The following is a 21,361-nucleotide window of genomic DNA, read 5'->3' as shown; positions in this document are numbered from 1 at the left end:
TTGGGGCGGTTGCTAGGGTGTTGCTATGTGGTTGCTAGGGTACCCGGGGTGGTTGCTAGGCAGTTGCTATGGTAACTGTGGTGGTTGTTATGATGTTACTTGGTGGTTGGTAGTTGTCACAGATGGTCACTATGTAGTTATTATAGAGTTCTTAGCCCATTTGAGCACTTAGCTAATCACTATTAGCATGTAGCTAATCACTGCTAGCATGACTAGCATGTTGGAAGTCCAGTGTGCTAGCATGAGTCAAAAAATCCAACCGCCATGTCTGTACGATGTTCTGATGCAGAGATATAGGTCATGCAAAACGGTTGCTAGGGTACTCCATTTGGTTGCTATGGAGTGGCTTGGCAGCTGCCAATGGTGATACTCCAAAGGCTGCTCGCCAATATAAACCAACCCCCATGCCTATACGATGTTCTGATGCAGAGATATAGATCTTGCAAAACGGTTGCTAGGGTACTGTGTTTGGTTGCTAGGGAGTGGCCTGGCAGCTGCCATTGATGATACTCCAATGGTTGCTTGCTAATATAAACCAACCCCCATGCTTCTATGTCTTTCAGATGTTAAGATATATCTCTATACTTTTGGTCGCTAGGGAGGTCCAAATGGTTGCTAGGGCGTGGCTATGTAGTGTTGAAGGTGATTCGTGATTGGCCGTTTGCTGCCCTGAGTCAAACGAGCCCACCCTCATGTTTCTATTACACTTCTATCCAAAGTTATTCATTTGATCTTTTTCAATGGAAGTCTATGGGGCTTGTTGCTATGGTGCTCTAATTGGTTGCTAGGGCGTGGCTTGATAGATTCACAGTGATCCAGAGAGACTGATTGGTTGCCTGATTCAAATAAGCCCACCCCCTTGTCTCTATGACACTGTGATCCAGAGTTATGTTCAATACAAAATCCCTTTGTAATGTCCCATAGCAGGAAAAGTCCTCCCTATACTTTGTATTAGGGGCAATTTTGGGGGGCTCTTGCGCCCCAGGGGTACAACTTATACCCCACTGTGGGGTATGTTCTCGCCCAGCCTGATAGCCTCTCCAAATGTGGAGATTCACGTGTTTCTGCGAAATTCTCTCTCGGAGCTACGATCCGTCAAAGTTGGCCGCAATGCATTGTCTATGCGATTTTTCGCCCGTTTTTTCGCCCGGTGTACGAACATCGTACGCCCGATCGCTTATAAAAGTCATAGCACACCATTCCCGATTAGGCCGCACGATTTGACGCCTGTTTCGTTGGTCTGTGACAAAAACTGCGGGACTAGTTACGCGCCGAAATTTGTACGGATCTAGTATAATAATAATAATAATAATAATAAGTATGTGAGATAATAATAGTAGTGCCTTGCCTCCGGCAAGCACCACTAACTAGAAGGTACATTTCCTGAAGAAAATGTGAGTGGTGCTTGCAGTGGCAAATCTCTGCGCCCTGTAGCCACCCATGATGCCTGTTTGATATTGTGGAGCCGTGATATAAGTTCTTTATATTGCTATATGGTTGCTAGGGCGCTCTATATGGTTGCTATGGTGTGCCTATATAGTTCAAATAGTGATATTTAAAGATGATTTACCAGCCTGATTCCAAAAAGCCCAAGACAGTGTTTCTATATGGTTATTTTGATGATATATAGCTTTTAAATGTTGTTAAACAGTTGCTAGGGTGCTAAAATTGGTTGCTATGGCATGGATATTAAGTTGTTATGTCACTAATCATGGACTGCTTGATAGGCCGAGTCAAAAGAGTCCTCAACCAAGCCTCTATGACTTTCTGATCCAAAGATATGATCTCAGATCATTTTTCCAATGTTAAGTCAATGGGATATTTTCACACATTTTCTTCGCCCGCTGTACGATTATCGTAAGTCCGAATGCTTAGAAAAGTCATAGCACACCTTTACTCAAGAAGCCGCACGATTTGACACCTCATTCATGGGTCTGCGACAAAAAGTGCTGGAGGAGTAGCGTGCCGAAATTTTACAAAGGTGAATAGTAATAGTAACACTAGAAAGTACATTTCCTGAAGAAAATGTGAGTGGTGCTTGCAGTGGCAAAACTCGGCGCCCTGTTGCTAGGTTGTTGCAATGAGGTTGCTACGGTGGTTGCTAAGGTACCCTGGGTGGTTGCTAGGGCGGTTGCTAGGGTCCCCATGATGGTTGCTAAGGTACCCAGGGTGGTTGCTAGGGTAATCTGAATGGTTGCTAGGGTCTTGCTATGTGGTTGCTAAGGTACTCGGGGTGGTTGCTAGGGCGGTTGCTAGGGTCCCCATGATGGTTGCTAGGGCCGTTGCTAGGTTACCCAGGGTGGTTGCTAGGGTAATCGGGGTGGTTGCTAGGGTGTTGCTATGTGGTTGCTAGGGTACCCGGGGTGGTTGCTAGGGCGGTTGCTAGGGTCCCCATGATGGTTGCTAGGGCCGTTGCTAGGTTACCCAGGGTGGTTGCTAGGGTGTTTTGGCTGGTTGCTAGGGTGTTGCTATGTGGTTGCTAGGGTACCCGGGGTGGTTGCTAGGGCGGTTGCTAGGGTCCCCATGATGGTTGCTAGGGCCGTTGCTAGGGTACTCAGGGTGGTTGCTAGGGTAATCGGGGCGGTTGCTAGGGTGTTGCTATGCGGTTGCTAGGGTACCCGGGGTGGTTGCTAGGTCGGTTGCTAGGGTCCCCATGATGGTTGCTAGGGCCGTTGCTAAGGTACCCAGGGTGGTTGCTAGGGTAATCGGGGCGGTTGCTAGGGTGTTGCTATGTGGTTGCTAGGGTACCCGGGGTGGTTGCTAGGGCGGTTGCTATGGTAACCTGGGTGGTTGCTAGGCAGTTGCTACGGTACTTGGGGTGGTTGCTAAGGTGTTGCTAGGCGGTTGCTAGGGTGTTTTGGCTGGTTGCTAGGCAGTTGCTATGGTCTCCTGGGTGGTTGCTATGATGTTACTAGGTGGTTGGTAGTTGTCACAGATGGTCACTATGTAGTTATTATAGAGTTCTTAGCCCATTTGAGCACTTAGCTAATCACTATTAGCATGTAGCTAATCACTGCTAGCATGACTAGCATGTTGGAAGTACAGTTTGCTAGCATGAGTCAAAAAATCCAACCGCCATGTCTCTACGATGTTCTGATGCAGAGATATAGGTCGTGCAAAACGGTTGCTAGGGTACTCCGTTTGGTTGCTATGGAGTGGCTTGGCAGCTGCCAATGGTGATACTCCAAAGGCTGCTCGCCAATATAAACCAACCCCCATGCCTCTACGAGGTTCTGATGCAGAGATATTGGTATTGAAAAATGGTTGCTAGGGTACTGTGTTTGGTTGCTAGGGTGTGGCCTGGCAGCTGCCAATGATGATACTCCAATGGTTGCTTGCTAATATAAACCAACCCCCATGCTTCTATGTCTTTTAGATGTTAAGATATCTCACTATACTTTGGGTTGCTAGGTAGCTCTTAATGGTTGCTAGGGCGTGGCTAGGTTGTCTTGAAGGTGATACATGATTGGCCGTTTGCTGCCCGAGTCAAACGAGCCCACCCTCATGTTTCTATGACACTTCTATCCAAAGTTATTCATTTGATCTTTTTCAATGGAAGTCTATGGGCCTTGTTGCTATGGCGCTCTATATGGTTGCTAGGGCGTGGCTTGATAGATTCACAGTGATCCTGAGAGACTGATTGGTTGCCTGATTCAAATGAGCCCACCCCCTTGTCTCTATGACACTGTGATGCAGAGTTATGTTCAATACAAAATCCCTAAGTAATTTCCCATAGTAGGAAAAGCACAGTGTTTCATGGGCGATCCCTCACCATACTATGTCAATGGGGCAACTTTGGGGGTCTCTAGCACCCCAGGGGTACAACTTGTACCCCTCTGAGAGGTGTCCTCTCGCACAGCCTGATAGCCTCTCCAAATGTGGTGATTCACGTGTTTCTGCGAAATTCTCTCTCGGAGTTACGGTCCGTCAAAGTTGGGCGCAATGCATTGTCTATGCGATTTTTCGCCCGTTTTTTCGCCCGGTGTACGAACATCGTACGCCCGATCGCTTATAAAAGTCATAGCACACCATTCCCGATTAGGCCGCACGATTTGACGCCTGTTTCGTTGGTCTGTGACAAAAACTGCGGGACTAGTTACGCGCCGAAATTTTGTGCGGAAGAATAATAATAAGTATAAGAATAATAAGTATGTGAGATAGTAATAGTGATGCCTTGCCTCCGGCAAGCACCACTAACTAGAAGGTACATTTCCTGAAGAAAATGTGAGTGGTGCTTGCAGTGGCAAAACTCGCCCCTCTGTTGCTAAGGTGTGGTTGGTAGGACCATTGCTAAGGTACACTTGGTTGCTATGGTGGTTGCTAGGGTCCCCATGATGGTTGCTAGGGCCGTTGCTAGGGTACCCAGGGTGGTTGCTAGGGTAATCGGGGTGGTTGCTAGGGTGTTGCTATGTGGTTGCTAGGGTACCTGGGGTGGTTGCTAGGGCGGTTGCTAGGGTCCCCTTGATGGTTGCTAAGGCCGTTGCTAGGGTACCCAGGGTGGTTGCTAGGGTGTTGCTATGTGGTTGCTAGGGTACCCGGGGTGGTTGCTAGGGCGGTTGCTAGGGTCCCCGTGATGGTTGCTAGGGCCGTTGCTAAGGTACCCAGGGTGGTTGCTAGGGTAATCAAGGTGGTTGCTAGGGTGTTGCTAAGTGGTTGCTAGGGTACCCGGGGTGGTTGTTAGGGCGGTTGCTATGGTAACCTGGGTGGTTGCTAGGCAGTTGCCACGGTACTTGGGGTGGTTGCTAAGGTGTTGCTAGGGTGTTTTGGCTGGTTGCTAGGCAGTTGCTATGGTCTCCTGGGTGGTTGCTATGATGTTACTAGGTGGTTGGTAGTTGTCACAGATGGTCACTATGTAGTTATTATAGAGTTCTTAGCCCATTTGAGCACTTAGCTAATCACTATTAGCATGTAGCTAATCACTGCTAGCATGACTAGCATGTTGGAAGTCCAGTTTGCTAGCATGAGTCAAAAAATCCAACCGCCATGTCTGTACGATGTTCTGATGCAGAGATATAGGTCGTGTAGAACGGTTGCTAGGGTACTCCGTTTGGTTGCTATGGAGTGGCTTGGCAGCTGCCAGTGGTGATACTCCAAAGTCTGCTTGCCAATATAAACCAACCCCCATGTCTGTACAATGTTGTGATGCAGAGATATAGATCTTGCAAAACGGTTGCTAGGGTACTCTGGTTGGTTGCTAGGGAGTGGCCTTGCAGCTGCCAATGATGATACTTCAAAGGTTGCTCACCAATATAAACCAACCCCCATGCTTCTATGTCTTTCAGATGTTAAGATATCTATCTTTGGATTTAGGTTGCTAGGTAGCTCTTAATGGTTGTTAGGGCGTGGCTAGGTTGTCTTGAAGGTTATACGTGATTGGCCGTTTGCTGCTCGAGTCAAACGAGCCCACCCTCATGTTTCTATGACACTTCTATCCAAAGTTATTAATTTGATCTTTTTCAATGGAAGTCTATGGGGCTTGTTGCTATGGTGCTCTATATGGTTGCTAGGGCGTGGCTTGATAGCTTCATAATGATCCTGAGAGTCTGATTGGTTGCTTGATTCAAATGAGCCCACCCCCTTGTCTCTATGACACTGTGATGCCGAGTTATGTTCAATACAAAATCCCTATGTAATGTCCCATAGCAGGAAAAGTCCTCCCTATACTTTGTATTAGGGCCATTTTTGGGGGGCTCTCGCGCCCCAGGGGTACAACTTATACCCCACTGTGGGGTATGTTCTCGCACAGCCTGATAGCCTCTCCAAATGTGGAGTTTCACGTGTTTCTGCGAAATTCCCTCTCGGAGCTATGATCCGTCAAAGTTGGCCGCAATGCATTCTCTATACGATTTTTCGCCCGTTTTTTCGCCCGGTGTACGAACATCGTACGCCCGATCGCTTATAAAAGTCATAGCACACCATTCCCGATTAGGCCGCACGATTTGACGCCTGTTTCGTTGGTCTGTGATGAAAACTGCGGGACTAGTTACGCGCCGAAATTTGTACGGATCTAGTATAATAATAATAATAAGTATGAAGAATAGTAATAGTGATGCCTTGCCTCCGGCAAGCACCACTAACTAGAATGTACATTTCCTGAAGAAAATGTGAGTGGTGCTTGCAGTGGCAAAACTCGGCGCCCTGTTGCTAGGTTGTTGCAATGAGGTTGCTACGGTGGTTGCTAAGGTACCCTGGGTGGTTGCTAGGGCGGTTGCTAGGGTCCCCATAATGGTTGCTAAGGTACCCAGGGTGGTTGCTAGGGTAATCTGAATGGTTGCTAGGGTCTTGCTATGTGGTTGCTAGGGTACCCGGGGTGGTTGCTAGGGCGGTTGCTAGGGTCCCCATGATGGTTGCTAGGGCCGTTGGTAGGGTACTCAGGGTGGTTGCTAGGGTAATCGGGGTGGTTGCTAGGGTGTTGCTATGTGGTTGCTAGGGTACCCGGGGTGGTTGCTATGTGGTTGCTAGGGTACCCGGGGTGGTTGCTAGGGCGGTTGCTAGGGTCCCCATGATGGTTGCTAGGGGCCGTTGCTAAGGTACCCAGGGTGGTTGCTAGGGTAATTGGGGCGGTTGCTAGGGTGTTGCTATGTGGTTGCTAGGGTACCGGGGTTGGTTGCTAGGGCGGTTGCTAGGGTCCCCATGATGGTTGCTAGGGCCGTTGCTAAGGTAGCCAGGATGGTTGCTAGGGTAATTGAGGCGGTTGCTAGGGTGTTGCTATGTGGTTGCTAGGGTACCCGGGGTGGTTGCTAGGGCGGTTGCTATGGTAACCTGGGTGGTTGCTAGGCAGTTGCTACGGTACTTGGGGTGGTTGCTAAGGTGTTGCTAGGCGGTTGCTAGGGTGTTTTGGCTGGTTGCTAGGCAGTTGCTATGGTCTCCTGGGTGGCTGCTATGATGTTACTAGGTGGTTGGTAGTTGTCACAGATGGTCACTATGTAGTTATTATAGAGTTCTTAGCCCATTTGAGCACTTAGCTAATCACTATTAGCATGTAGCTAATCACTGCTAGCATGACTAGCATGTTGGAAGTCCAGTGTGCTAGCATGAGTCAAAAAATCCAACCGCCATGTCTGTACGATGTTCTGATGCAGAGATATAGGTCGTGCAAAACGGTTGCTAAGGTACTCCGTTTGGTTGCTATGGAGTGGCTGGGCAGCTGCCAATGGTGATACTCCAAAGGCTGCTCGCCAATATAAACCAACCCCCATGCCTCTACGATGTTCTGATGCAGAGATATAGATCTTGCAAAACGGTTGCTAGGGTACTGTGTTTGGTTGCTAGGGAGTGGCCTGGCAGCTGCCAATGATGATACTCCGAAGTCTGCTTGCTAGTATGAATGATATAAACCAACCCCCATGCCTTTATGATATTCAGATTTGAAGATATCTCTCTATGCTTTTGGTCGCTAGGGAGGTCCATATGGTTGCTAGGGCGTGGCTATGAAGTGTTGAAGGTGATTCGTGATTGGCCATTTGCTGCCCCGAGTCAAACGAGCCAACCCTCATGTTTCTATGACACTTCTATCCAAAGTTATTCATTTTATATTTTTCAATGGAAGTCTATGGAGCTTGTTGCTATGGTGCTCTATATGGTTGCTAGGGCGTGGCTTGATAGCTTCATAATGATCATGAGAGTCTGATTGGTTGCCTGATTCAAATGAGCCCACCCCCTTGTCTCTATGACTATGTGATCCATAGTTATGTTCAATGCAAAATCCCTATGTAATTTCCCACAGTAGGAAAAACACATTGTTTCATGGGCGATCCCTCACCATTGGCTTAGTATGGGGCAACTTTGGGGGGCTCTTGCGCCCCAGGGGTACAACTTATACCCCATTGCGGGGTATGATCGCGCACAGCCTGATAGCCTCTCCAAATGTGGTGATTCACATGTTTCTGCGAAATTCTCACTCGGAGCTACGATCCGTCAAAGTTGGCCGCAATGCATTGTCTATGGGATTTATCGCCCGATTTATCGCCCGCCGGACGAACATCGTACGCCCGATCGCTTATAAAAGTCATAGCACACCATTCCCGTATAGGCCGCACGATTTGACGCCTGTTTCGTTGGTCTGTGACGAAAACTGCGGGACTAGTTACGCGCCGAAATTTGTACGGATCTATAAGAATCAGAATAATAATAATAAGTATGTGAGATAATAATAGTAGTGCCTTGCCTCCGGCAAGCACCACTAACTAGAAGGTACATTTCCTGAAGAAAATGTGAGTGGTGCTTGCAGTGGCAAATCTCTGCGCCCTGTAGCCACCCATGATGCCTGTTTGATATCGTGGAGCCGTGATATAAGTTCTTTATATTGCTATATGGTTGCTAGGGCGCTCTATATGGTTGCTATGGTGTGCCTATATAGTTCATATAGTGATATTTAAAGATCATTTACCAGCCTGATTCCAAAAAGCCCAAGACAGTGTTTCTATATGGTTATTTTGATGATATATAGCTTTTAAATGTTGTTAAACAGCTGCTAGGGTGCTAAAATTGGTTGCTATGGCGTGGCTATGAAGTTGTTATGTCACTACTTATGGACTGCTTGATAGGCCGATACAAAAGAGCCCTCTGCCAAGCCTCTATGACTTTCTGATCCAAAGATATGATGTCAGATAGTTTTTCCAATGTTAAGTCTATGGGATATTTTCACACATTTTCTTCGCCCACTGTACGATTATCGTAAGTCCGATTGCTTAGAAAAGTCATAGCACACCTCTCCTCAATAAGCCGCACGTTTTGACATCTCATTCATGGGTCTGCGACAAAAAATGCAGGAGGAGTAGCGTGCCGAAATTTTGTCAAGGTGGATAGTAATAGTAACACTAGAAGGTACATTTCCTGAAGAAAATGTGAGTGGTGCTTGCAGTGGCAAAACTCGCCCCTCTGTTGCTAAGATGTGGTTGCTAGGGTACCCGGGGTGGTTGCTAGGGTCCCTATGATGGTTGCTATGGCCGTTGCTAGGGTACCCAGGGTGGTTGCTAGGGTAATCGGGGTGGTTGCTAGGGTGTTGCTATTTGGTTGCTAGGGTACCCGGGGTGGTTTCTAGGGCGGTTGCTAGGGTCCCCATGATGGTTGCTAGGGCCGTTGCTAGGGTACCCAGGGTGGTTGCTAGGGTAATCGGGGTGGTTGCTAGGGTGTTGCTATGTGGTTGCTAGGGTACCCGGGGTGGTTGCTAGGGCGGTTGCTAGGGTCCCCATGATGGTTGCTAGGGCCGTTGCTAGGGTACCCAGAGTGGTTGCTAGGGTAATCAGGGCGGTTGCTAGGGTGTTGCTATGTGGTTGCTAGGGTACCCGGGGTGGTTGCTAGGGCGGTTGCTAGGGTCCCCATGATGGTTGCTAGGGCCGTTGCTAGGGTACCCAGGGTGGTTGCTAGGGTAATCGGGGTGGTTGCTAGGGTAATCGGGGTGGTTGCTAGGGTACCCGGGGTGGTTGCTAGGGCGGTTGCTATGGTAACCTGGGTGGTTGCTAGGCAGTTGCTATGGTACTTGGGGTGGTTGCTAAGGTGTTGCTTGGCGGTTGCTAGGGTGTTTTGGCTGGTTGCTAGGCAGTTGCTATGGTCTCCTGGGTGGTTGCTATGATGTTACTAGGTGGTTGGTAGTTGTCACAGATGGTCACTATGTAGTTATTATAGAGTTCTTAGCCCATTTGAGCACTTAGCTAATCACTATTAGCATGTAGCTAATCACTGCTAGCATGACTAGCATGTTGGAAGTCCAGTGTGCTAGCATGAGTCAAAAAATCCAACCCCCATGTCTCTACGATGTTCTGATGCAGAGATATAGGTCGTGCAAAACGGTTGCTAGGGTAATCCGTTTGGTTGCTATGGAATGGCTTGGCAGCTGCCAATGACAATACTCCAAAGTCTGCTTGCCAATATAAACCAACCCCCATGTCTGTACAATGTTCTGATGAAGAGATATTGGCCTTGAAAAATGGTTGCTAGGGTACTCTAGTTGGTTGCTATGGAGTGGCTTGGCAGTTGCCAATGGTGATACTCCAAAGGTTGCTCGCCAATATAAACCAACCCCCATGTCTCTACGATGTTCTGATGCAGAGATATAGATCTTGCAAAACGGTTGCTAGGGTACTCCGTTTGGTTGCTATGGAGTGGCTTGGCAGCTGCCAATGGTGATACTCCAAAGGCTGCTGGCCAATATAAACCAACCCCCATGCCTCTACGATGTACTGATGCAGAGATATAGATCTTGCAAAACGGTTGCTAGGGTACTGTGTTTGGTTGCTAGGGAGTGGCCTGGCAGCTGCCAATGATGATACTCCAATGGTTGCTTGCTAATATAAACCAACCCCCATGCTTCTATGTCTTTCAGATGTGAAGATATCTCTCTATACTGTGGGTTGCTAGGTAGCTCTTAATGGTTGCTAGGGCGTGGCTAGGTTGTCTTGAAGGAGATACATGATTGGCCGTTTGCTGCCCGAGTCAAATGAGCCCACCCTCATGTTTCTATGACACTTCTATCCAAAGTTATTCATTTGATCTTTTTCAATGGAAGTCTATGGGGCTTGTTGCTATGGCGCTCTCTATGGTTGATAGGGCGTGGCTTGATAGATTCACAGTGATCCTGAGAGACTGATTGGTTGCCTGATTCAAATGAGCCCACCCCCTTGTCTCTATGACACTGTGATCCTGAGTTATGCACAATACAAAATCCCTATGTAATTTCCCACAGTAGGAAAAACACATTGTTTCATGGGCGATGCCTCACCATTGGCTTAGTATGGGGCAACTTTGGGGGGCTCTTGCGCCCCAGGGGTACAACTTATACCCCATTGCGGGGTATGATCGCGCACAGCCTGATAGCCTCTCCAAATGTGGTGATTCACATGTTTCTGCGAAATTCTCACTCGGAGCTACGATCCGTCAAAGTTGGCCGCAATGCATTGTCTATGGGATTTATCGCCCGATTTATCGCCCGCCGGACGAACATCGTACGCCCGATCGCTTATAAAAGTCATAGCACACCATTCCCGTATAGGCCGCACGATTTGACGCCTGTTTCGTTGGTCTGTGACGAAAACTGCGGGACTAGTTACGCGCCGAAATTTGTACGGATCTATAAGAAGCAGAATAATAATAAGTATGTGAGATAATAGTAGTAGTGCTTTGCCTCCGGCAAGCACCACTAACTAGAAGGTACATTTCCTGAAGAAAATGTGAGTGGTGCTTGCAGTGGCAAAACTCGCCCCTCGGTTGCTAAGGTGTGGTTGCTAGGGTACCCGGGGTGGTTGCTAGGGTCCCTATGATGGTTGCTAGGGCCGTTGCTAGGGTACCCAGGGTGGTTGCTAAGGTAATCGGGGTGGTTGCTAGGGTGTTGCTATGTGGTTGCTAGGGTACCTGGGGTGGTTGCTAGGGTCCCCATGATGGTTGCTAGGGCCGTTGCTAGGGTACCCACGGTGGTTGCTAGGGTAATAAGGGTGGTTGCTAGGGCGGTTGCCAGGGTCCCCATGATGGTTGCTAGGGCCGTTGCTAAGGTACTCAGGGTGGTTGCTAGGGTAATCGGGGTGGTTGCTAGGGTGTTGCTATGTGGTTGCTAGGGTACCCGGGGTGGTTGCTAGGGTCCCCATGATGGTTGCTAGGGCCGTTGCTAAGGTACCCAGGGTGGTTGCTAGGGTAATTGGGGCGGTTGCTAGGGTGTTGCTATGTGGTTGCTAGGGTACCCGGGATGGTTGCTAGGGCGGTTGCTATGGTAACCTGGGTGGTTGCTAGGCAGTTGCTACGGTACTTGGGGTGGTTGCTAAGGTGTTGCTAGGCGGTTGCTAGGGTGTTTTTGCTGGTTGCTAGGCAGTTGCTATGGTCTCCTGGGTGGTTGCTATGATGTTACTAGGTGGTCAGTAGTTGTCACAGATGGTCACTATGTAGTTATTATAGAGTTCTTAGCCCATTTGAGCACTTAGCTAATCACTATTAGCATGTAGCTAATCACTGCTAGCATGACTAGCATGTTGGATGTCCAGTGTGCTAGCATGAGTCAAAAAATCCAACCGCCATGTCTGTACGATGTTCTGATGCAGAGATATAGGTCGTGCAAATCGGTTGCTAGGGTACTCCGTTTGGTTGCTATGGAGTGGCCTGGCAGCTGCCAATGATGATACTCCAAAGTCTGCTTGCCAACATAAACCAACCCCCATGCCTCTACGATGTTCTGATGCAGAGATATAGATCTTAAAAATGGTTGCTAGGGTACTCTGGTTGGTTGCTAGGGAGTGGCCTTTCAGCTGCCAATGATGATACTTCAAAGTCTGCTTGACAATATAAACCAACCCCCATGCTTCTATGTCTTTCAGATGTTAAGATATCTATCTTTGGATTTTGGTTGCTAGGTAGCTCTTAATGGTTGCTAGGGCGTGGCTAGGTTGTCTTGAAGGAGATACATGATTGGCCGTTTGCTGCCCGAGTCAAACGAGCCCACCCTCATGTTTCTATGACACTTCTATCCAAAGTTATTTATTTGATCTTTTTCAATGGAAGTCTATGGGGCTTGTTGCTATGGCGGTCTATATGGTTGCTAGGGCGTGGCTTGATAGATTCACAGTGATCCTGAGAGACTGATTGGTTGCCTGATTAAAATGAGCCCACCCCCTTGTCTCTATGACATTGTGATCCAGAGTTATGTTCAATACAAAATCCCTATGTAATGTCCCATAGCAGGAAAAGTCCTCCCTATACTTTGTATTAGGGCCATTTTTGGGGGGCTCTCGCGCCCCAGGGGTACAACTTATACCCCACTGCGGGGTATGTTCTCGCACAGCCTGATAGCCTCTCCAAATGTGGAGATTCACGTGTTTCTGCGAAATTCTCTCTCGGAGCTACGATCCGTCAAAGTTGGCCGCAATGCATTGTCTATGCGATTTTTCGCCCGTTTTGTCGCCCGGTGTACGAACATCGTACGCCCGATCGCTTATAAAAGTCATAGCACACCATTCCCGATTAGGGCGCACGATTTGACGCCTGTTTCGTTGGTCTGTGACGAAAACTGCGGGACTGGTTACGCGCCGAAATTTGTACGGATCTAGTATAATAATAATAAGTATGTGAGATAATAATAGTGATGCTTTGCCTCCGGCAAGCACCACTAACTAGAAGGTACATTTCCTGAAGAAAATGTGAGTGGTGCTTGCAGTGGCAAAACTCGCCCCTCTGTTGCTAAGGTGTGGTTGCTAGGGTACCCGGGGTGGTTGCTAGGGTGGTTGCTAGGGTCCCTATGATGGTTGCTAGGGCCGTTGCTAGGGTACCCAGGGTGGTTGCTAGGGTAATCAGGGTGGTTGCTAGGGTGTTGCTATGTGGTTGCTAGGGTACCCGGGGTGGTTGGTAGGGAGGTTGCTAGGGTCCCCATGATGGTTGCTAGGGCCGTTGCTAGGGTACTCAGGGTGGTTGCTAGGGTAATCGGGGTGGTTGCTATGTGGTTGCTAGGGTACCCGGGGTGGTTGCTAGGGCGGTTGCTAGGGTCCCCATGATGGTTGCTAGGGCCGTTGCTAGGTTACCCAGGGTGGTTGCTAGGGTGTTTTGGCTGGTTGCTAGGGTGTTGCTATGTGGTTGCTAGGGTACCCGGGGTGGTTGCTAGGGCGGTTGCTAGGGTCCCCATGATGGTTGCTAGGGCCGTTGCTAGGGTACTCAGGGTGGTTGCTAGGGTAATCGGGGCGGTTGCTAGGGTGTTGCTATGCGGTTGCTAGGGTACCCGGGGTGGTTGCTAGGTCGGTTGCTAGGGTCCCCATGATGGTTGCTAGGGCCGTTGCTAAGGTACCCAGGGTGGTTGCTAGGGTAATCGGGGCGGTTGCTAGGGTGTTGCTATGTGGTTGCTAGGGTACCCGGGGTGGTTGCTAGGGCGGTTGCTATGGTAACCTGGGTGGTTGCTAGGCAGTTGCTACGGTACTTGGGGTGGTTGCTAAGGTGTTGCTAGGCGGTTGCTAGGGTGTTTTGGCTGGTTGCTAGGCAGTTGCTATGGTCTCCTGGGTGGTTGCTATGATGTTACTAGGTGGTTGGTAGTTGTCACAGATGGTCACTATGTAGTTATTATAGAGTTCTTAGCCCATTTGAGCACTTAGCTAATCACTATTAGCATGTAGCTAATCACTGCTAGCATGACTAGCATGTTGGAAGTACAGTTTGCTAGCATGAGTCAAAAAATCCAACCGCCATGTCTCTACGATGTTCTGATGCAGAGATATAGGTCGTGCAAAACGGTTGCTAGGGTACTCCGTTTGGTTGCTATGGAGTGGCTTGGCAGCTGCCAATGGTGATACTCCAAAGGCTGCTCGCCAATATAAACCAACCCCCATGCCTCTACGAGGTTCTGATGCAGAGATATTGGTATTGAAAAATGGTTGCTAGGGTACTGTGTTTGGTTGCTAGGGTGTGGCCTGGCAGCTGCCAATGATGATACTCCAATGGTTGCTTGCTAATATAAACCAACCCCCATGCTTCTATGTCTTTTAGATGTTAAGATATCTCACTATACTTTGGGTTGCTAGGTAGCTCTTAATGGTTGCTAGGGCGTGGCTAGGTTGTCTTGAAGGTGATACATGATTGGCCGTTTGCTGCCCGAGTCAAACGAGCCCACCCTCATGTTTCTATGACACTTCTATCCAAAGTTATTCATTTGATCTTTTTCAATGGAAGTCTATGGGGCTTGTTGCTATGGCGCTCTATATGGTTGCTAGGGCGTGGCTTGATAGATTCACAGTGATCCTGAGAGACTGATTGGTTGCCTGATTCAAATGAGCCCACCCCCTTGTCTCTATGACACTGTGATGCAGAGTTATGTTCAATACAAAATCCCTAAGTAATTTCCCATAGTAGGAAAAGCACAGTGTTTCATGGGCGATCCCTCACCATACTATGTCAATGGGGCAACTTTGGGGGTCTCTAGCGCCCCAGGGGTACAACTTGTACGCCTCTGCGAGGTATCCTCTCGCACAGCTTGATAGCCTCTCCAAATGTGGTGATTCACATGTTTCTGCGAAATTCTCTCTCTGCGCTACGATTCGTCAAAGTTGGCCGTAATGCATTGTCTATGCGATTTTTCGGCCGATATTTCGCCCGGTGTACGAACATCGTACGCCCGATCGCTTATAAAAGTCATAGCACACCATTCCCGAATAGGCCGCACGATTTGACGCCTGTTTCGTTGGTCTGTGACGAAAACTGCGGGACTAGTTACGCGCCGAAATTTGTACGGAAGAATAATAATAATAACTAGAAGGTACATTTCCTGAAGAAAATGTGAGTGGTGCTTGCAGTGGCAAAACTCGCCCCTCTGTTGCTAGGGTGTGGTTGCTAGGGTACCCGGGGTGGTTGCTAGGGCGGTTGCTAGGGTCCCTATGATGGTTGCTGGGGCTGTTGCTAGGCTACCCAGGGTGGTTGCTAGGGTAATCGGGGTGGTTGCTAGGGTGTTGCTATGTGGTTGCTAGGGTACCAGGGGTGGTTGCTAGGGTCCCCATGATGGTTGCTAGGGCCGTTGCTAGGGTACTCAGGGTGGTTGCTAGGGTAATCGGGGTGGTTGCTAGGGTGTTGCTATGTGGTTGCTAGGGTACCAGGGGTGGTTGCTAGGGCGGTTGCTAGGGTCCCCATGATGGTTGCTAGGGCCGTTGCTAGGGTACTCAGGGTGGTTGCTAGGGTAATCGGGGTGGTTGCTAGGGTGTTGCTATGTGGTTGCTAGGGTACCCGGGGTGGTTGCTAGGGCGGTTGCTAGGGTCCCCATGATGGTTGCTAGGGCCGTTGCTAAGGTACCCAGGGTGGTTGCTAGGGTAATTGGGGCGGTTGCTAGGGTGTTGCTATGTGGTTGCTAGGGTACCTGGGGTGGTTGCTAGGGCGGTTGCTATGGTCTCCTGGGTGGTTGCTATGATGTTTCTAGGTGGTTGGTAGTTGTCACAGATGGTCACTATGTAGTTATTATAGAGTTCTTAACCCATTTGAGCACTTAGCTAATCACTATTAGCATGTAGCTAATCACTGCTAGCATGACTAGCATGTTGGAAGTCCAGTGTGCTAGCATGAGTCAAAAAATCCAACCGCCATGTCTGTACGATGTTCTGATGCAGAGATATAGGTCGTGCAAAACGGTTGCTAGGGTACTTCATTTGGTTGCTATGGAGTGGCTTGGCAGCTGCCAATGGTGATACTCCGAGGCTGCTCGCCAATATAAACCAACCCCCATGCCTCTACGATGTTCTGATGCAGAGATATAGATCTTGCAAAACGGTTGCTAGGGTACTGTGTTTGGTTGCTAGGGAGTGGCCTGGCAGCTGCCAATGATGATACTCCAATGGTCGCTTGCTAATATAAACCAACCCCCATGCTTCTATGTCTTTCAGATGTTAAGATATCTCTCTATACTTTGGGTTGCTAGGTAGCTCTTAATGGTTGCTAGGGCGTGGCTAGGTTGTCTTGAAGGAGATACATGATTGGCCGTTTGCTGCCCCGAGTCAAACGAGCCCACCCTCATGTTTCTATGACACTTCTATCCAAAGTTATTCATTTGATCTTTTTCAATGGAAGTCTATGGGGCTTGTTGCTATGGTGCTCTATATGGTTGCTAGGGCGTGGCTTGATAGCTGCATAATGATCCTGAGATTCTGATTGGTTGCCTGATTCAAATGAGCCCACCCCCTTGTCTCTATGACACTGTGATCCTGAGTTATGCACATTACAAAATCCCTATGTAATTTCCCATAGTAGGAAAAACACACTGTTTCATGGGCGATCCCTCACCATAATATGTCTATGGGGCAAATTTGGGGGGCCCTTGCGCCCCAGGGGTACAACTTATACCCCACTGCGGGGTATGTTCTCGCACAGCCTGATAGCCTCTCCAAATGTGGTGATTCACGTGTTTCTGCGAAATTCTCTCTTGGAGCTACGGTCTGTCAAAGTTTTCCGTAATGCATTTCCTATGGGACGTTTTTCGGGCGATTTTTCGCCCGCTGTACGAAAATCGTACGCCCGATCGCTTATAAAAGTCATAGCACCCTTCTCCTCAATAGGCCGCACGATTTGACGCCTGTTTTGTTGGTCTGTGACAAAAACTGCGGGACGAGTTACGCGCCGAAGTTTTGTACGGAAGAAGTAAGAATAATAATAATAATAATAATAAGTATGTGAGATAGTAATAGTGTTGCCTTGCCTCCGGCAAGCACCACTAACTAGAAGGTACATTTCCTGAAGAAAATGTGAGTGGTGCTTGCAGTGGCAAAACTCGCCCCTCTGTTGCTAGGGTGTGGTTGCTAGGGTACCCGGGGTGGTTGCTAGGGCGGTTGCTAGGGTCCCTATGATGGTTGCTGGGGCTGTTGCTAGGCTACCCAGGGTGGTTGCTAGGGTAATCGGGGTGGTTGCTAGGGTGTTGCTATGTGGTTGCTAGGGTACCAGGGGTGGTTGCTAGGGTCCCCATGATGGTTGCTAGGGCCGTTGCTAGGGTACTCAGGGTGGTTGCTAGGGTAATCGGGGTGGTTGCTAGGGTGTTGCTATGTGGTTGCTAGGGTACCAGGGGTGGTTGCTAGGGCGGTTGCTAGGGTCCCCATGATGGTTGCTAGGGCCGTTGCTAGGGTACTCAGGGTGGTTGCTAGGGTAATCGGGGTGGTTGCTAGGGTGTTGCTATGTGGTTGCTAGGGTACCCGGGGTGGTTGCTAGGGCGGTTGCTAGGGTCCCCATGATGGTTGCTAGGGCCGTTGCTAAGGTACCCAGGGTGGTTGCTAGGGTAATTGGGGCGGTTGCTAGGGTGTTGCTATGTGGTTGCTAGGGTACCTGGGGTGGTTGCTAGGGCGGTTGCTATGGTCTCCTGGGTGGTTGCTATGATGTTTCTAGGTGGTTGGTAGTTGTCACAGATGGTCACTATGTAGTTATTATAGAGTTCTTAACCCATTTGAGCACTTAGCTAATCACTATTAGCATGTAGCTAATCACTGCTAGCATGACTAGCATGTTGGAAGTCCAGTGTGCTAGCATGAGTCAAAAAATCCAACCGCCATGTCTGTACGATGTTCTGATGCAGAGATATAGGTCGTGCAAAACGGTTGCTAGGGTACTTCATTTGGTTGCTATGGAGTGGCTTGGCAGCTGCCAATGGTGATACTCCGAGGCTGCTCGCCAATATAAACCAACCCCCATGCCTCTACGATGTTCTGATGCAGAGATATAGATCTTGCAAAACGGTTGCTAGGGTACTGTGTTTGGTTGCTAGGGAGTGGCCTGGCAGCTGCCAATGATGATACTCCAATGGTCGCTTGCTAATATAAACCAACCCCCATGCTTCTATGTCTTTCAGATGTTAAGATATCTCTCTATACTTTGGGTTGCTAGGTAGCTCTTAATGGTTGCTAGGGCGTGGCTAGGTTGTCTTGAAGGAGATACATGATTGGCCGTTTGCTGCCCCGAGTCAAACGAGCCCACCCTCATGTTTCTATGACACTTCTATCCAAAGTTATTCATTTGATCTTTTTCAATGGAAGTCTATGGGGCTTGTTGCTATGGTGCTCTATATGGTTGCTAGGGCGTGGCTTGATAGCTGCATAATGATCCTGAGATTCTGATTGGTTGCCTGATTCAAATGAGCCCACCCCCTTGTCTCTATGACACTGTGATCCTGAGTTATGCACATTACAAAATCCCTATGTAATTTCCCATAGTAGGAAAAACACACTGTTTCATGGGCGATCCCTCACCATAATATGTCTATGGGGCAAATTTGGGGGGCCCTTGCGCCCCAGGGGTACAACTTATACCCCACTGCGGGGTATGTTCTCGCACAGCCTGATAGCCTCTCCAAATGTGGTGATTCACGTGTTTCTGCGAAATTCTCTCTTGGAGCTACGGTCTGTCAAAGTTTTCCGTAATGCATTTCCTATGGGACGTTTTTCGGGCGATTTTTCGCCCGCTGTACGAAAATCGTACGCCCGATCGCTTATAAAAGTCATAGCACCCTTCTCCTCAATAGGCCGCACGATTTGACGCCTGTTTTGTTGGTCTGTGACAAAAACTGCGGGACGAGTTACGCGCCGAAGTTTTGTACGGAAGAAGTAAGAAGAATAATAATAATAACTAGAAGGTACATTTCCTGAAGAAAATGTGAGTGGTGCTTGCAGTGGCAAAACTCGCCCCTCTGTTGCTAAGGTGTGGTTGCTAGGGTACCCGGGGTGGTTGCTAGGGTCCCTATGATGGTTGCTAGGGCCGTTGCTAGGGTACCCAGGGTGGTTGCTAGGGTAATCGGGGTGGTTGCTAGGGTGTTGCTATGTGGTTGCTAGGGTACCCGGGATGGTTGCTAGGGCGGTTGCTAGGGTCCCCATGATGGTTGCTAGGGCCGTTGCTAGGGTACCCAGGGTGGTTGCTAGGGTAACTGGGGTGGTTGCTAGGGTGTTGCTATGTGGTTGCTAGGGTACCCGGGGTGGTTGCTAGGGCGGTTGCTAGGGTCCCCATGATGGTTGCTAGGGCCGTTGCTAGGGTACTCAGGGTGGTTGCTAGGGTAATCGGGGTGGTTGCTAGGGTGTTGCTATGTGGTTGCTAGGGTACCCGGGGTGGTTGCTAGGGCGGTTGCTAGGGTCCCCATGATGGTTGCTAGGGCCGTTGCTAAGGGACCCAGGGTGGTTGCTAGGGTCATTGAGGCGTTTGCTAGGGTGTTGCTATGTGGTTGCTAGGGTACCCGGGGTGGTTGCTAGGGTGGTTGCTAGGGTGGTTGCTAGGGTAACCTGGGTGGTTGCTAGGCAGTTGCTACGGTACTTGGGGTGGTTGCTAAGGTGTTGCTAGGCGGTTGCTAGGGTGTTTTGGCTGGTTGCTAGGCAGTTGCTATGGTCTCCTGGGTGGTTGCTATGATGTTACTAGGTGGTTGGTAGTTGTCACAGATGGTCACTATGTAGTTATTATAGAGTTCTTAGCCCATTTGAGCACTTAGCTAATCACTATTAGCATCTAGCTAATCACTGCTAGAATGACTAGCATGTTGGAAGTCCAGTGTGCTAGCATGAGTCAAAAAATCCAACCGCCATGTCTGTACGATGTTCTGATGCAGAGATATAGGTCGTGCAAAACGGTTGCTAGGGTACTCCGTTTGGTTGCTATGGAGTGGCTTGGCAGCTGCCAATGGTGATACTCCAAAGGCTGCTCGCCAATATAAACCAACCCCCATGCCTCTACGATGTTCTGATGCCGAGATATAGATCTTGCAAAACGGTTGCTAGGGTACTGTGTTTGGTTGCTAGGGAGTGGCCTGGCAGCTGCCAATGATGATACTCCAATGGTTCCTTGCTAATATAAACCAACCCCCATGCGTCTATGTCTTTCAGATGTTAAGATATCTCTCTATACTTTGGGTTGCTAGGTAGCTCTTAATGGTTGCTAGGGCGTGGCTAGGTTGTCTTGAAGGAGATGCATGATTGGCCGTTTGCTGCCCGAGTCAAACGAGCCCACCCTCATGTTTCTATGACACTTCTATCCAAAGTTATTCATTTTAACTTTTTCAATGGAAGTCTATGGAGCTTGTTGCTATGGTGCTCTATATGGTTGCTAGGGCGTGGCTTGATAGCTTCATAATGATCTTGAGAGACTGATTGGTTGCCTGATTCAAATGAGCCCACCCCTTTGTCTCTATGACTATGTGATCCATAGTTATGTTGAATGCAAAATCCCTGTGTAATTTCCCACAGTAGGAAAAACACATTGTTTCATGGGCGATCCCTCCCCATTGGCTTAGTATGGGGCAACTTTGGGGGGCTCTTGCGCCCCAGGGGTACAACTTATACCCCATTGCGGGGTATGATCGTGCACAGCCTCATAGCCTCTCCAAATGTGGTGATTCACATGTTTCTGCGAAACTCTCTCTCGGAGCTACGATCCGTCAAAGTTGGCCGTAATGCATTGTCTATGCGATTTTTCGGCCGTTATTTCGCCCGGTGTACGAACATCGTACGCCCGATTGCTTATAAAAGTCATAGCACACCATTCCCGTATAGGCCGCACGATTTGACGCCTGTTTCGTTGGTCTGTGACAAAAACTGCGGGACTAGTTACGCGTCGAAATTTGTACGGATCTATAAGAAGAAGCAGAATAATAATAAGTATGTGAGATAATAGTAGTAGTGCTTTGCCTCCGGCAAGCACCACTAATAATAAGTATGTGAGATAGTAATAGTGTTGCCTTGCCTCCGGCAAGCACCACTAACTAGAAGGTACATTTCCTGAAGAAAATGTGAGTGGTGCTTGCAGTGGCAAAACTCGCCCCTCTGTTGCTAGGCTGTTGCAATGAGGTTGCTACAGTGGTTGCTAAGGTACCCTGGGTGGTTGCTAGGGCGGTTGCTAGGGTCCCCATGATGGTTCCTAAGGTACCCTCGGTGGTTGCTAGGGTAATCTGGGTGGTTGCTAGGGT

At 48.9% G+C, this 21,361-nt stretch overlaps 2 long non-coding RNA genes across 2 annotated transcripts in view; both read left to right on the top strand.

Annotated features, from left to right (window-relative positions):
- Window positions 1-21,361, top strand: part of LOC127957868 (uncharacterized) — a 116,666-nt gene that overhangs the window by 58,820 nt on the left and 36,485 nt on the right. The gene's annotated exons all lie outside the window — the stretch shown is intronic.
- The window catches only part of LOC127957864 (uncharacterized), a 33,537-nt gene that overhangs the window by 11,629 nt on the left and 547 nt on the right, over window positions 1-21,361 (top strand). Inside the window, exon 2 of the long non-coding RNA XR_008153875.1 lies at window positions 4,270-4,597. This is a non-coding gene — a long non-coding RNA (uncharacterized LOC127957864). The remainder of the gene's footprint in view (window positions 1-4,269; window positions 4,598-21,361) is intronic.

The sequence above is a fragment of the Carassius gibelio genome, chromosome B5 (genome assembly GCF_023724105.1).
Source record: "Carassius gibelio isolate Cgi1373 ecotype wild population from Czech Republic chromosome B5, carGib1.2-hapl.c, whole genome shotgun sequence".
In the NCBI taxonomy this organism is placed as follows: domain Eukaryota; kingdom Metazoa; phylum Chordata; class Actinopteri; order Cypriniformes; family Cyprinidae; genus Carassius; species Carassius gibelio.
Note: the sequence above shows the minus strand (reverse complement) of the source record. Positions and strands in the feature narration are given on the sequence as shown.